Source organism: Pseudochaenichthys georgianus, chromosome 9 (assembly GCF_902827115.2).
Source record: "Pseudochaenichthys georgianus chromosome 9, fPseGeo1.2, whole genome shotgun sequence".
In the NCBI taxonomy this organism is placed as follows: domain Eukaryota; kingdom Metazoa; phylum Chordata; class Actinopteri; order Perciformes; family Channichthyidae; genus Pseudochaenichthys; species Pseudochaenichthys georgianus.
This window is the reverse complement of record NC_047511.1, coordinates 34,816,893-34,832,889: the sequence shown is the minus strand read 5'-3', so window position 1 is coordinate 34,832,889 and position 15,997 is coordinate 34,816,893. Positions and strand designations below refer to the sequence as shown.

At 45.4% G+C, this 15,997-nt stretch overlaps 1 long non-coding RNA gene across 5 annotated transcripts; it reads left to right on the top strand.

Moving 5' to 3' along the window:
• The first annotated feature begins 5,243 nt into the window (after window positions 1–5,243).
• Window positions 5,244–13,009, top strand: LOC117453063 (uncharacterized). Of its 5 annotated transcripts, none has more exons than XR_011643852.1 (7): window positions 5,244–5,336; window positions 9,487–9,632; window positions 9,776–9,928; window positions 10,821–10,967; window positions 11,477–11,576; window positions 11,742–11,855; window positions 12,019–13,009. It is a non-coding gene; the product is annotated as an uncharacterized lncRNA (long non-coding RNA). The 5 variants fall into 5 exon arrangements; XR_011643850.1 differs by having other exon boundaries at window positions 10,010–10,967; XR_011643851.1 differs by having other exon boundaries at window positions 9,776–10,425.
• Window positions 13,010–15,997: the final 2,988 nt, after the last annotated feature.

Sequence of the window (15,997 nt, the reverse complement as noted above, 5' to 3'; positions counted from 1 at the left end):
TTCTTCAAGCTAGTAACATACCTGTTGCTAGTTTTTTCTTCCCTCCACACCGACACCACGGTAAAGAGGACGTTCTCTTTTCTCTCTCACACCAGAGGAGACAGAGATAAAAAAAAAGGTATTAACACACCAGTTAATATTCTTTAAAGAATAAAATCTACACTGTCACCTTTTTTCCTTTCGGACTAACGGCAAGGTTGGATTTTTTTCTCAGTAACGTACCTGTTACTAGCGCGTCCACTCCACGCCGACACCCCGGCGAACAAAGATGGACCCTTCTCTCCCTCACACCAGAGGAGTCAGGGACTCGGAGGCTCGACTATGCGGCTGCGGCTTTAAGATTTCAGGCACAGACTCACACGGTCTGCTCGTCCTGCCTCAGGCTGGAACACGCCCGGGAGGCTATCGATAACCCCGGCTCGTGCGGGCATTGTACCCGCTTCACCATTAAGAGCCTCCGCCGACGGTAAGCACGCCAAGCTAGCTTGTCGGGACAGGACCCCCTCATGTCCGCTGATTCGCCGGCCGGCAATCAAGACATGGTGGCGTCCGCCGCAGAGATTGAGCCCTGCGCTGTGTCAGACTGGAGCTCAACAACAGCGACAGCCGCTGAACCGAAGCCCCACGCCGTGTCAGGCTGGGACCCGGTGGCGGCAAGAGCCGCGAGAGTGGAGCCCCGCGCTGTGTCAAGCTGGGGCTCCCAACTGGACCTCACCATGGTCCCACCCGCAGAGGATGTCCTGGAGTTGGACTATATGGAGGACGAAGAGGATACCTCTGAGTTCCTCCTGTCTGACTCAGATGAGGATGACATCTTCGTTTCATCGGCTCAGGCTGCAAAGCCGGGAGCGATGTCCGCTCCCCCGGGCGAGAGCACACCAGCTTCGCCCGTCCTACGTATGGACTTGCAGGCCGTGTGTCAACGCGCTGCGTCCAGGCTAGACATCCCATGGCCTGAAGTGGCCAAGGAGACCTCCAGATCTCGCTACGAGGGGAAGAACTTGCCCCAAGCAGCGAGGACAAAGAGGCAGCTCCTTCCAGTCTTTCCGGAGATGCTGGACGAGGTGTCGGCCTCGTGGAGAGACCGCCCCTTTAGCAACAAGGCCCCAATCCAGGGTGCCTCCTCCCTGGACTGTGACTGTATGGAGAGGCTCGGCCTGCTCCGCATGCCGCCCATGGAACCGCTGGTGGCAGCCCACCTCCAACCGAGGCTGGCTTCGACACCGAGCAGGAACCCCATGCTACCGGCAAAGGCAGACCGGTTCCAGTCAGCGATGACCAAACGGGCCTATATAGCCGCAGCTTTGTCCACCAGGGCACTCAACGTCTCCTCGCTGCTGACCGCCTACCAGGCGGAGCTCTGCGAAGACATGTCGAGCAAACCTGAGCCTGCCGTGTGGGACGAGATCGCAGCAATCACGGACATTTGCCTCCGTGTGCAGCGCTGTGCAGTCCAAGCCACGGGCAAAGCACTGGGAATGATGGTGGTACAGGAGAGAGCCAGGTGGCTTACCCTGACGAACCTTCCAGACCGGGAAAATGTTTGATGTTCTGGACATGCCTATTGTTCCCGAGGGCATATTTGGCTCCGCTCTAGCTTCAATGCAGCGGAGATGCGAGTCAAAAAAGGAAGGGAGACGAGGCTCTCCAGCTCTCTCTCCCCCGAAGGGTCCAGCCGCCACCTTCAATGGTCCCGCGGCAGACCTTCATTCAAGCTGTCTCACGTCCTGCCCGGTTCAAGATACCGAAGCAGCAGAGACCGCAGCCCGTCCTGGGTCCCCAGCCCAGGCACGAGGCAAGGGGGAGCGGGCCAAGACAATCGCCGGTTCCAGCCGACCCAGGTTTTCAGCCACGCGGCGAGGAAGAAGAAGCGGGCGGCCTGACAGCCTCCTCTCCTCTCCTCGATGAAGGAGCTGGAAGTTCCCTGTTCCCCAGCTCCAGAGCACGTTCCAGTGTTAGATGCTCATGTGTTTTCGGGGTGCCGCCATGCCCCCATCTTCCCACCGCCTCGAGTGATGCCAGAACGTCAACTTCAAGTTCGCGCCATCAGGGAAATGGACTTAACATCAAAGACAGCAAGTTCCGCTGCCTGATGTCATCATTGTTGTTTAAGAATAAATCATTTCCCACTGTCGTTTCCAGGCTTGAAGCCAAGGGCGCAGTCAATAAAAATGAAAATAAAAACAATAAACAGTCTGTCGTCTGCCCCTCTTTTGAGAGCGGCTACGGCCTCTCTCAAAAGGGGGACAATAGACGGGATTGTGAAGGCACCACCGCCACACGCATGCGCAGTGTCGGCCGGGGTTGTCAACCTGGGGTACCACCGTATTCAGACACTAGAGGGCCCCATAACACAACAAATAGAGACACTCAGGGCAGACGACGGAGCTGTGACATCTCTGCTCGCTTTGAGAAGCGAAAAGTGGAGGATGCTCACAGATTCTGATGGGTTTTCAAGACAGTAACACGGGGCTACAGGCTCCAATTCGCTGTCACCCCCCCTCACTTCACTGGCATTCTGTATTCACAGGCCCGGGGAGAGTCGGCCCATATTCTAGAGCAAGAGATTTTCTCGCTACTAGAAAAGAAGGCTATATCGATAATACCCGCCGAACAGAGTCAGAGCGGCTTTTATTCCAAGTATTTCCTCGTTCCCAAACGGGGAGGGAACGGAATTCGGCCTATACTAGATTTGAGAGCTCTGAACAAATATCTCAAAAGATACAAATTCAGAATGCTCACTCACACATCTCTGTTGCGTCTCGTGCGCCAAAACGACTGGTTCACATCAGTCGACCTGAAAGATGCGTATTTCCCACATCCCAGTATATTACCCACACAGAAAATATCTGAGGTTCGCCTTTCAGGGTGTCTGTTACGAGTACAGAGTACTTCCCTTCGGTCTGTCTCTCAGCCCGCGAGTGTTTGTACGGTGTACGGAAGCCGCGATAGCCCCGTTAAGACAACAGGGTATTCGCCTGGCAACTTATCTGGACAATTGGCTCCTTCTCGCACAGTCGGAGCAAGAGGCTATTACGCAGACGAATGTCCTCGTAAAACACCTGCTCGACCTGGGTTTCGTAATAAACACAGAAAAGAGCATGTTGTCTCCAGCCCAGACTGTACTCTACCTGGGCCTACGCCTGAATTCGGAGCCCTTTACAGCCCGCCTGTCAGCAGAGAGAGTGAAAGCCTTCAGGGCTTGCCTCGCTCATTTCCAGCCACGCAAATATGTTCTCTTCAGGTCATGTCTGCGGTTGCTGGGGCTCATGGCGTCAGCCATTCTGGTGGTACGACTGGGACGCTTACACATGAGGGAGTTTCAGCGCTGGGTAGCTGCCCTCAGATTGGACCCCGCGCGTCATGGCGTGCGGAGAGGGATGGTCACTATGAAATGCGTAATGGCACTGCGCCACTGGCTACACCCGACTTTTCTAGTACGGGGCGTGCCTATGGGTGCTGTCCTATTGCGGAAGGTGGTCACCACAGACGCATGTCTGATGGGCTGGGGGGGTATATACGAAGGTCGACCTGTGAGGGGTCTCTGGAGCAGAGACCTCCAACGGTCACACATAAATTATCTGGAGCTTTTAGCGGTGTTCCTCACCCTGAAACGCTTTCTGCCTTTTCTCAGAGGACATCATGTCCTCGTGAGGACAGACAACACGACCACAATATCGTATATAAACCGCCAAGGGGGTTTGCGTTCTCTCCAGTTACACATGCTGGCACGCAAACTGATCTTATGGAGCTGCGGACGTCTCCTCTCTCTGAGAGCAACACACGTACCAGGAGTGATGAACCTCGGGGCAGATCTGCTGTCCAGAGGTGCACCACTATATGCAGACTGGACTCTACATCCAATAATTGTGAGTCAGCTGTGGGTGTGTTACGGCCGAGCCGCGGTAGATCTGTTCGCATCAAAAGAAAATGCTCAAGGACAAAAATCTAGGCTAGAGCACAACACTCACTGGAGAGCTTGGCGGAAACGACAAGACAATCTGGCAAAGGACAAGTGATAGTGAGGTGGTATAAATACTGTGGAGTGATGAGGGAACGAGTAACAGGTGAGGGGAAGGGCTGGGGAGACCAGGTGAGGGAAGTGAGCTGATTACAAGGGCCTGGAGGAAGGCGGGATCTGAAATGACAGGAGAGTTTAGATGAGCCACCAAACAAACAATAATATAAGTGTCTAACTTGAGCCAGAACCCCCCCCTCTAGGACGGCTCCTGACGTCCCACGTGGTTGATCGGGATGAGCCTGGTGAAAGTCAGTAATGAGAGATAGGTCAAAGATACTGCGAGCGGGCACCCATGAACGCTCTTCAGGACCATAACCCTCCCAGTGTACTAGGTACTGCAAACCTCTACCACGTCGCCGGGACTTGATGAGGCGACAGACAGTGTAAACCAGGGGTCACCAACCTTTTTTAGGGTGAGGGCTACTTTCAAAAAATAAAACAAGTCGGGGGCTACTTTTACTTCTCTTTTTTTGTTTTTTGCAGTGTATATATTTGGCACATTTTAACATTATTATATGCTGACCTTTAACCTTTGTGTGCTGTTTGGGTCTGTGGGACCAATTTTCAGTGTCTACTAAAAGAACATGTATTCAATTTAATTATTTTAACCTGCTTTATTTGGGGGTGGACAGGCCTCACGTCCTCTAGGGGGGACCTCACCACCTCTAGGGGGGACCTCACCTCCTCTAGGGGGGACCTCACCTCCTCTAGGGGGGTCTTCACCTCCTCTAGTGGGGTCCGGGGGCATGCTCCCCTAGGAAGATGTTTTTTAAATGTTGAAGTGAAATGCATCAATCTGGTGCACTTTGAGCACAACATGAATTTATGGATACAGCTCTCAACACTCATATGAAAGGGAGCTGTATACTTTTCAATAATCCAAACATCTTTAGAATATCATCACAACCAATAACAAATCATTTCAACTTGTTTATTCTTATCTTATGTTACCTAGTTAGCATTCTTTCTTTTTCTTTATGCATATTTTACTAATCACTCCCCTTTTAAACTGTTTTGAGAGGTCATCAACCTCCTTGAAACCTGGGATTACAGAGTTCAACTTGTTCCAGTAAATGCTCCTTACTTCGTTGAATGTTTGGCACTTCAGGAGGAAGTGCATCTCTGTCTCAGTCTCACATGTCGTACAGTGACCACATATTCTGTTCTCTTTTGGTTGCCAGGATCTTTTGAGTCTTCCTGTTTCGATTGCCAGTTTGTGGTCACTGAGCCTGTACTTGGTTAGGATCTGTCTCTGCTTTCTATCTCTGACAGTAGAGAGATATTCTGCCAGCTCATACTCTCTGTTTAGAGCCAGGTAACATTCTAATCTACTTTGGCTTTTAGTTTCTTCTTTCCAATGTTGTAAATAGTTGTCTTTACATTGTGTTATAATGCGTTTGACTGTGATTGGTGTTTGGAGAGCAGTATTGTTGAGAGACTGGTCAGAGTGGCTCTGAGAGGGGGCAGCTAGCCTCAGCACCAGCTGACATAGGGGACTCTTTTCTGGGGTTAGCTCTTGGCTTTGCAGGGCTTTGGAGTGGAGGGTGTCTCGGGGGCTGGATCTAAGGTGGTTAAAGAATGTTAGAGCTCTCTTTTGAGTGTTAATGATCAGAGGGTATCTGCCTAATTCTGCTCTGCATGCATTTGTTGGTGTTTTTCTCTGAACACGTAAAATGTATCTGCAGAATTCTGCATGCAAAGACTCTGTTGGATGTTTGTCCCAGCGGGTATAGCTCTGGTGACTGAGTGGACCCCATACTTCACTACCGTACAGCGCAATGGGCTGGATTACACTATCAAAGATTTTGAGCCAGATTTTAATTGGAATTTGGACATTATAAAATGTTCTCTTAATTGCATTTAGAGCTCTTCTGGCTTTTTCTTTGAGTGCATTCACTGCCATGTTGAAACTTCCCGATGCTGTTATGGTTAAACCGAGGTAGGTATAACTCATACTATGTTCGATGATATGATTATTTATGGTAAAATGGTATTTTTTCTCCTGACATCTGGGGCGTTTTTGGAAAACCATGTCATTAGTTTTTTTCATATTGACTGCCAGGGCCCAGTTCTTACAGTACTGGTCTACTATGTCCAGCTGTTGTTGTAGTCCTTGTTCAGTAGGAGACAGCAGAACAAGGTCATCGGCATAAAGCAGACACTTCACCTCTCTATCTAGGAGGGAGAGGCCAGGAGCAGCACAGTGATCCAACTGAACAGCAAGTTCATTTATATATATATTAAATAAAGTGGGACTTACATTGCAACCCTGATGAACACCTCTTCTCTGGGTGAAGAATTCAGTTTGTTTGTCTCCAAATTTAACAGCACACTTATTCCCTAAATACATTGATTTAACCAGATCGTACATTTTGCCCCCTATACCACAATGTAGAATTCTATAATAGAGCCCTTCGTGCCAAATAGAGTCGAAAGCTTTTTTGAAATCAATGAAACTAGTGAATATCTTACCATTTTGTGTTTGGTGTACATGTTTTGTTAACTAAAGTGTGAAGGGTATATACATGGTCGGTGGTGCGGTGTTTTGGAAGGAAGCCAATTTGATTTTTACTCAAGATGGATTATTGGTTAAGGAAATCTTGTATTCTTTTATTTAGAATACTACAGAATAATTTCCTCAGACAACTGCTGACACAGATGCTACGGTAGTTATTAGGGTCTGATTTGTCTCCACTCTTATGAATGGGGGAAATGAGCCCTTTGCACCAGATGTCAGGAAAACATCCTGACTGCAATACGATATTGAACAGCTTTAACACTGTACCCTGCATCTCTGGGGTGCTGCATCTGAGCATTTCGTTTTGAATGTTGTCTGGGCCACAAGCTTTCCTTGGCCGGAGAGATTGTGTCTGTGTGGTCAATTCTTCCCAAGTCATTGGGAAATCAAGGGGGTTTTGATTGTCTTTAATAGTTTCTTCTAATGTTTGGAGTTTCTCTTTTGTAATACATTGATTTGAATTCATTAGATTTATTGGTATGTCTTTGTACAAACTTTCAAAATGTTCTCTCCAGATGTCACCGTTTTGGATGGGTAATGCTTGTGGTTGTTTTGTGTTGAAGTTGTTTCACAGATCCCAGAATTGATTTTGATCAATGGCTTTCTCAATATCCTCAAGTTTCATGTGGGTATAATTTTGTTTTTTGTTCCTTATTGTACATTTATATTTGTTTAAAACGTCATTGTATCTAATGTGTAAGGCTGGGTTGTTTGGTTGCCGATGTTTTTCATTTGCTATTTTTCTCAGGTCTTTTCTGATGGTCTTGCATTCTTGGTCAAACCATTTGTCAGCGTTTTGCCCTTTAACAGGCTTCTGCTTTTGTTTTATAAGGTCAGCTTTAATAGCTGCCTTGTGAAATATCATATTGATATAATCAATGGCCATGTTTACACCATCTTTGGTAGGAACATATTGATTTTGGTCAAATAGTGGAATGTCATTCATCAGATCAGGTGAGTTCAAGGCCATGATGAATTTGTCTCCACTGTCTGGGGCCCATCTGTAAGTAGGATGTAATGTATACAGCTTACTGGATTCCCTTGTTGTGTCACTCATTGGACCTGAGAGTTTAAAGAACACATTGATTTGGTTGTGGTCTGAAAAGGGGGATTGCTATCTGACAGTGAATGCACTGATAGTGGAGGGGTCCATGTCAGTGATTGCATAGTCTACTACACTAGACCCTAGAGCTGAGGAGTATGTGAATCTCCCTAAAGAGTCCCCTCTGAACCTCCCGTTCACTATGTACAGGCCTAAGGCCCGACAGAGATGCATTATCTCTTTGCCATTCTGATTGATTTCAGAGTCAAGGCTGTTCCGATGGCTGACGGTTGGTGTGGTAAGGTTCACCAAATACATGGTGGCTGCCCTGTGGGTCTATGACATCAGGTTCAATTCCTGTTCGTCCGTTCAGATCTCCAGTTAGAAGCACATTTCCCTGGGCCTGAAAATAGGCGATTTCTGAATGGAGAGTTTCAAAAATGTCTTCTTCAAAATAAGGAGAATCTACTGGGGGTATATAAATAGCACACACGTATAGATTCCTGTCAGTTATGCCCAGGGTTTGATCTAACCTTAGCCAAATGTGTGATTTACCTTGTTTTACTACTGAGATCTGACGGCAAATATCTCCTTTATACCACACCAAGATCCCCACTGATGTTCTGCCCTTGCGTATGTTTTTTGATTTTATAGAGGGCACCATGACTTCATTGTTGTTAATATAATTAGATCAACATCTTTGATAGATTCTAAGAACTCTGGATTCTCACTCTTAACCTCAAAGGTTGAGGAGTGAAGTCCCTGAATATTCCAACAGCTTATATGAAAAGAATGCATCTTTTTTTCAAAAACAAACAATCAAAATGAACCTGTATAGTGAGACAAATATATATATAAAAAAACTATTTTCACTAATATTACTATTGTACTGATTACTACGATAACATATAAATGTAATGTCTTAGCTGGACAGAAGTCGGGTGCACAGGCTGTGCAGCATCATCTTGAGTATAGTGTACCCAGAGCCCTAGAGATACTAACCCCGAGTTACGACACTCCCATAGACCTCCGTTGTAAAAAATGGCGGCGCCTACTTCCGGGGTATGGACATCGAAATAGTTCAACATATTGTCATTTGGGCGTTGGACCTCATTCACTTACATTGCGTCGCGTCGATTAGTTCCAGAGGTAAGTTGCTGAAATATCGAACTCTTTTGAATTGTCAACTGTCTATATTGTATCAGAGGCCCTTTATGATGCTTATACTGGTCTTCTTTTGTATATGCACAGCGTAATTATCTATATTTTATCTTGGTTGTCACAACCAATTTTGCTAGCATTGCCTACTAGTTAGCTAGCGCGACTTCGTCAGCTTTGAAGGTAAGATTTCAGTAATGAATCGCTAGCAGCTTATATATCAATGATGCTGGGTAACTAACAAGCAGGATTTAGATTGATTATGTGTTTTTATTGTTTTGGTTTTTATCTGCTGAACCTGACCGTGTCAGCCATCCTTAGTCGGCTTTTTCTGTATGATATGACTTAACTGCTAGCTAGTAGAAATGAGGTGGCGTTTGTGATAAATATTTCATTGCATTTTGGGATATACTAACATTTCATTATGTGACATGTTGATTGTACTTAGTTTTCTTTTTTGTACTGTTCCGTGTTAACTCATCTGTACTGTACAACTAGCCTAGCTCTACTTTTCAATGCTTGATGGCATGCTAGGATAGATTCCTTTGTGTTGTAATATACACACTAGTTTAATGATTGTTCTTCAAAGGTATTATTCAGTCTTAAACAAATGATAGCCTACTGAATAGGCTACTCTACAGCAGTGAATGAAGGATGAGCCTAAAACATGGTCATGCATCCAAAATGTTTATTTTTAACAAAATAAACACTGTAAAAAAAATAATTAGCACTTTTTTTATTATTCAGCCTCATATGTCAGCCTCATATGGCTGCTGCTGCTGCTGGCGGAGGCTGCTGCTGCTGAAGGAAGAGGAGGCTGGAGGCTGCTGACGGAGGACCGGGAATGGAGATGCCAAGTACATCGCCTAGATGTTATGACCTTCGGTGCAGAGGTCTGTTGGGTCTTCTTTGCCTTCTTACTCTGACTCTTGCTGCCAAGATACCCTTTATGTTTATCCTTCCTCTCAGCCTTGATGCACTCTGATGCAATCCTTAATCTCAGCCTGATATATGTTGAGAGGATTTTTTTCTTCAGGTCATGGCATGAGGGCAGGTTGCTGTCCAGCAACATGGCTTCTTGTTCCAGCTGTGACACTGCATTTGAGGACTCCATGAGGGAATCGCTCGTCCTCACACGGAACAGCTGCTCCACGTTCTGAACAAGGGTGAAAACCTCATCTGATGGACGGTAAAGTGCACCCCTTTTAAATTATTTTAATACCAGCAGACCAGCTCTCTCATTTTCACCATCACTGACATTTTTCACTAGGGCACACTGGCATTTGTCACAAAGTGAGAAGCTGATGACCCTTTTCACGATGTATCCTGCAAGGTGGTATAGCACACAGGACTCGGTTTTAGTGATGTCAGGTGGTGTTGTCAGGTCTCCTAGCTGCTCCACTCTCAGAACGTCAGGAGGACTGCAGCTGCTGTTCTGCGTGTCCAGGAAGTCTGCCAAGTGGTCTGATCCATCCTCCACGTAACTGCCAGTATGCACTGGCGATAGGGACTGGCCCACGGTGAGTGGTAAGCCACAACCTGTTTCCACCGCGTAGTAGCACCAGCCAGCATGAAAATAAGGCATGAGTGGCCTGGCCTTTGTGGCCAGGTAGAGTTGTGTTCCCAAACAGCCTCCCTGTTCCCAGATGCAGCTCCACGCTAGGGGTGATGGACATCTCATCCAAGGTGAGCACACATTTCTTCTCTATCTCACTCATGCCATCTGCCTTCAGCCTCAGCATATCAAACACCTCCCCCAACACTCCTGGCTCCAGTTTGACGTGCTGCATCCTCCTCTGAATGGTCCTGATGTCAGGCAGAGGCATATTCATGGCTTGGAGGGTTTTATATCCTGTAGTGCCACAACAGAACCTTAGTTGTTTTGCTTTTTTCACGGTTTCTTTCCCCCACCGTATCCCACCTTTTTTTGATTGCCCAAGTGCTCTAATTTGGTCTGTGTTGAAGATTTTTTGAAACTTTAGATTAATCAAATTGTGTTTTGTTTTTAATGCCGAATGAATCCTCTTCTGGTTTACCAGAGCCCTCTCGGCTCTCTTTCTTAGTAATCTCTCCCTTCTCAGTTGCCTCATTAGATCCTCCACGTGAGCCCGGTCACAACTAGCCCTTGGCAGTCTGGTCCCTGGAGCACCTGACCCTGGCAAACTGGCCTCTTCATAGCTGACCCATAGCGGGCCCTGACTGACTGGTTCCTGGCACACTGATCTCTGGTAAGGTGGCCTCTTGATTGTCGGCCCCTGACATACTGGCCCCTGGCAGTCTGCTGACACCTGTCTCACTCTCTCTGTCTGTGATGTCCCTTTCATTCCCTTGGAACTCCACCTCAATATCTCCCTGAATCTCTGTAACAATAACAAGGCAATTGCTATGTGTATGCTGCCTTTACATGTGCACCTATTGTCATTTAAGGGTACACTATACTCCTATAGTGACATTCATCTAAGTTCGTCTATTGGCAATGTTACAGTATGAAGAAATCTGTAGATTATGTACATGTGGTATATGAGTCTTCAGAGAATTCATGAACCCTGGTATTTTTGAAGCTGTATAATCTGAAAGTTGCATTAGGAGTGTAGTCTATCCTTGAATGATATAACATGGGAAACATTGTTAGCTTCATATATCATACCAATGTTTGATGTGCAGTAATAGGTGTGGTCATTATTCCTGACAGCTGGAGGCATACTCCTTGACGTGAATTTTCTCCTTTTCGGTTTAGGCCGATGTATAAATACTGTTGGAACAGCATCTGGCCTCAACCTCAAATTTCCTCCTGATTTGTTGCCAATATATTGGTCGTCTTCAAAGTGTACCTGTGGGTACGTAGGTTTGATCAGTTTCCCCTGCACACTTCAAATGTCATTGAAGAGTCATAATTCTCTACACTTGGAAATATGATGCCCTTTAAAATGTTAATAAGTCATGTCACCTCTGTGAACATTACTTACATGACAGAGTTTTCTGCTGTTGTTGTCCTCTTTCAGACACAGGTTTTGTCTGTTGACCATTGCCATCCATCTCTTCCTTCGCTCCACGTCCTTAGGGAAGCCATACATCCGGAACCCCTTCTCGGATCGATTAGAGCACCCAAATGCTATGTATGACAACTGATCTATTAAAATGCAATATAAACGAAAGTGCCATAATATTTATTGTGCAAACATTTTAACATGAATATTGCTATGTCCTCTGTTCAGTCTGCTCCCAACTGTATTCTCTCCCATTATTCACCACTGTTCCTATTCTTGCTCTGCTTTTTAGGGCCCAGGAAACAGATGAAGAGGATGTCCCTTTCACAAAGGAACCTTCTTGTTTTTTTCAAAATGATTAGGCCCCTGGATGCCCTAGACTAGAGTTCTGTATTGCTTTTTTGTAAATAGTTGTTTGTAAATATTTGTAAAATGCCTCCCCCCCACCCACCCACAATTGTTGTTCGCACAATTATGCTTGTGCGAACAACAATTGTGGGTGGGTGCTTATTGTGCTGCAGACGTTGAAGGACCTGAGTCTCCTGAGGAAATACAGGTGAAAGGTGAGGAGAGGTCATCGCTTGGAAGGTTTTATATCCTGTGGTGTCTCAACAGAACTTAATATGAATTGCTTTATTGTCTCGTCGCTGGATCACCTCCCCCTGGCAAAGTGGCCTCGTCATTTTAATTGTTATTGTTGACAAACCTGTTTTTGTTGCTCTGTTGAACCATGGTTCAACAGGAGCTTCTGTAAATAGTTTTGTAAATAGTTTGAATATTTATCATAGTAATCATTTTCAGTCTCCCACTCTCTCAATTAAATTTATCGTTTCTTTGCCCCACCATATATGTTGTTGTCCAAGGGCACTAATTTGGTCTGTGTTGAAGATTGTTTTACACTTTAGATTAATCAAAATTGTGTTTTTTGGCTGAATTAATCTTTTTCTGTTGAACCCTAACCCTCTTTGTTCTCATTCTCATTCATTTGACTTTGTTTTGTTCTAACACACATCACTTTTTCCATACACTGTTCTTAATACTTGTTCACACATTTGTTCGTCCCTTTTACTTTGTTCTTCCTGTTGTTCTTGTTCAAACACATATATCAATTGTTCATCCACTGTTGTGGTAAAATGATATTCATAGTCTTAACATGATCATGCTGTGTTTACCTCCAAAAATGTAAAACGTATCTAAGTAATAGGCTACCAAGCTTTCCGTTGTCACCCTGCCTCTCCAAATGCAATACTGTCAATAAAAAGTATGCAATTACAGCTGAAAAAGTACTTGGGTGTGTGTTTTTTATATATATATATATATATATATATATATATATATATATATATATATATATATATATATATATTTACCATTCAATAACGCAATCGCTGCGGTCTGTCTGTCCCATATAAGAACATGACAGCGCAACTATACTACGGACGTGACTGACCTGGCAGTGACAGCAACATAGCCTGCTTGTGCTACCACACTTTCCCCTCAAAATATCGTTAAATAACGAAACTTGTAAATATTGCCAATCCATACAAAGTGTAACCACATCATGTAAATATGAAAGCAATCTTTAAAAAATAACAGCGTTGGTTTAATCTATGACTATTTTGACCATGTTTGTGCTGTTTTTGCCATAGAGAAGCATTGCCACGGAAGTGCGTTTTGAACTATCCCGGCATACATAAACCACGTGACCGGCTGGCGGCGACATCAAAGAGTGTCGTAACTCTTATCTCTCTATGGCTCTGGCTGAGATAAGTCCGGCCGTGCGTCACGCCTGTCACTGCCCGATCGGTTCTGCGCATGTGCGAGAGGGTCCGCCATGTTGGACAACTCCGGACGGCAACACCAGATGGACACTTGACACAGTGGCTTTTAGCAAAGCTCAAAAAGAAAACTCGAGAGAGATGAGTTATTGTTATTACAACGTGACTTCACTATTATTTAACAACTCTTTTTATTGGGTTCTTTTATTTGGGGTTAAGTACATTGTCAGAATAAGTGAGGAATGAATTTAACTTCTGTTAGACAGCCATATGCCATACATTTTTGCATACATTCACAGTAAATATCTATTCAGTATGATAGCTGTCTAACAGAAGTTAAATCTATTTCTCACTTATTCTGACAATGTACTTAACCCCAAATAAAAGAACCCAATAAAAAGAGTTGTTAAATAATAGTGAAGTCACGTTGTAATAACAATAACTCATCTCTCTCGGTTTTTCTTTTTGAGCTTTGCTAAAAGCCACTGTGTCAAGTGTCCATCTTGGGTTGCCGTCCGGACTTCCGGACCATCTCGCACATGCGCAGTACCGATCGGGTAGGGTGACGGATCGGGTAGTGACAACGCCTCCACCGTTCCCGGAAATGCATCCGCGGAGGAGCCGTGGAGGAACCATCAGTGTATCCTCGGTTATAGCTCCTCCAGAGAGCCTCCTCGACGCTCGATCCTCGGTCCTCGATGTGCATTTAGAGAAATGAGACGTCCTTCAAAATGGCGCGCTGAAATTCATTTCCGGGTCACTACCGGAGGGTCGAGGAGTTGAGGAGGGGAAATTTGAGTATTGAGAAGCCTCTAAGGAAACCACGAGAAGCAGGGAAATGAGTTGTAAGAGCAATGGGACGTCCTTTCCTCGGGGCGTCACGTGAAGCGACGTCCGTTTGTGATGACGCCGCACAGCTGATCGTCTGACAGCAGGGGGGTATACTACGAAGCAGGATTTTCGCTTAGCCGGCTAAATTCAGGGGAAACTCCGGCTTTCCGGTCCTACGAAGCTGGTTCTCTTTTTAGCAGGCTAGATCTCCATGGTAACTTATGCTTAGCGGCTAACCTGGTCGGGACCAGGGGCCTATACTACGAAGCTGGTTCAACCTAACCTGGATATGTTTGAGTTGGCCGGTTGGCCTAATCCAAAACATACGCGCTCTCGCTAAACTGTACTACGACGCGGGTTATCAAGTGGATCGCTCAAGCCAGCCGTGTCCTATCTAGTTAGGTGCGCGTTCACATGAAAGGGGTAGTATTTGGAGCATTCGACCAATCACAAACATGGAGAAGAGTACTGACAGCGCAGCGTCATACTTCCTGAATGAAAAGTGAACTTTAATACTAGTCAAAAATGAAGAAGTTAAACTTTAAACATCCATGACTTAAACACTTTATCCAGGATCAAAGCCTCAGAGCTGCACCTGCAAGGTGAATACAGCTGGCAAAAGAAAAAGTGTTTGAATGCGTACATTAACAGGTTTATGATATCACTGCCCCGTCTAAAACACGATCTGACTTCAATTACATTTGTCTCGAGTGTTTCGTCAACTTAATGTGTTGCTTAAAATAATACTTCTGCATACAGTATGTGACACTGTGAGTGTTGCACGGCCAGATACGGCTCAGCTGACTCAGATAAGGAGATATATGATACATTATGAAGTGATATGCCGCGGACTGTACTTAATGTACTCTGATCCGGTTACTTATGTTGTGACCGATATTTACGTAAGCTTTCTTAACGCTAATGTTATAATAGTCAGATTGCTCTGAAGATGGAGGTGATATTCTATTCATGTTCACGTTCACACAGTCGGTGATTTTTGCCGGCCGTCTTTCCTGCGACAGCAGTTTTTCTGTATTTCCTTTCTCCTGTAATATGACTTGATCGCTTTAAACTCCGCACACTGAGCTCTGATTGGTCAGCAGGCGGTGCTTTCACTGAGTTGAGCTCTTAGCCTGCAACCTAACCTGGGGGGTATACTGCGAAGCAGGATTTTCGCTTAGCCGGCTAAATTCAGGGGAAACTCCGGCTTTCCGGTCATCCGAAGCTGGTTCTCTTTTTAGCAGGCTAGATCTCCATGGTAATATATGCTAAGCAGCTAACCTGGTCGGGACCAGGTTAGGTTGCAGGCTAAGAGCTCCAACGATCCATCACACAAACACACAGCGCACTGAGATTTGTCACAAATTGTAAAGCACTTACTCATCACTGTACCCTGTATGCCAAGCAGTGTTGGGTGTAACGCGTTACAAAAGTAACGGAGTTACAGTAATATATTACTTTTTGCTGTAACGAAGTAATGTAACCCATTACTAATGAAATGTGGGTAATATACAACCCAGTCTCATGGCATTTCGTGTTCACCAACACGATTTTTAATCTATTGATTCGTGTTCACCAACACGATTTCCCCCTTTTTTGTCGTGTTGCACAGCACGATTTTAAAAGCAATGTATTTCTACTGGTAATGTGTTACGTGCCTGC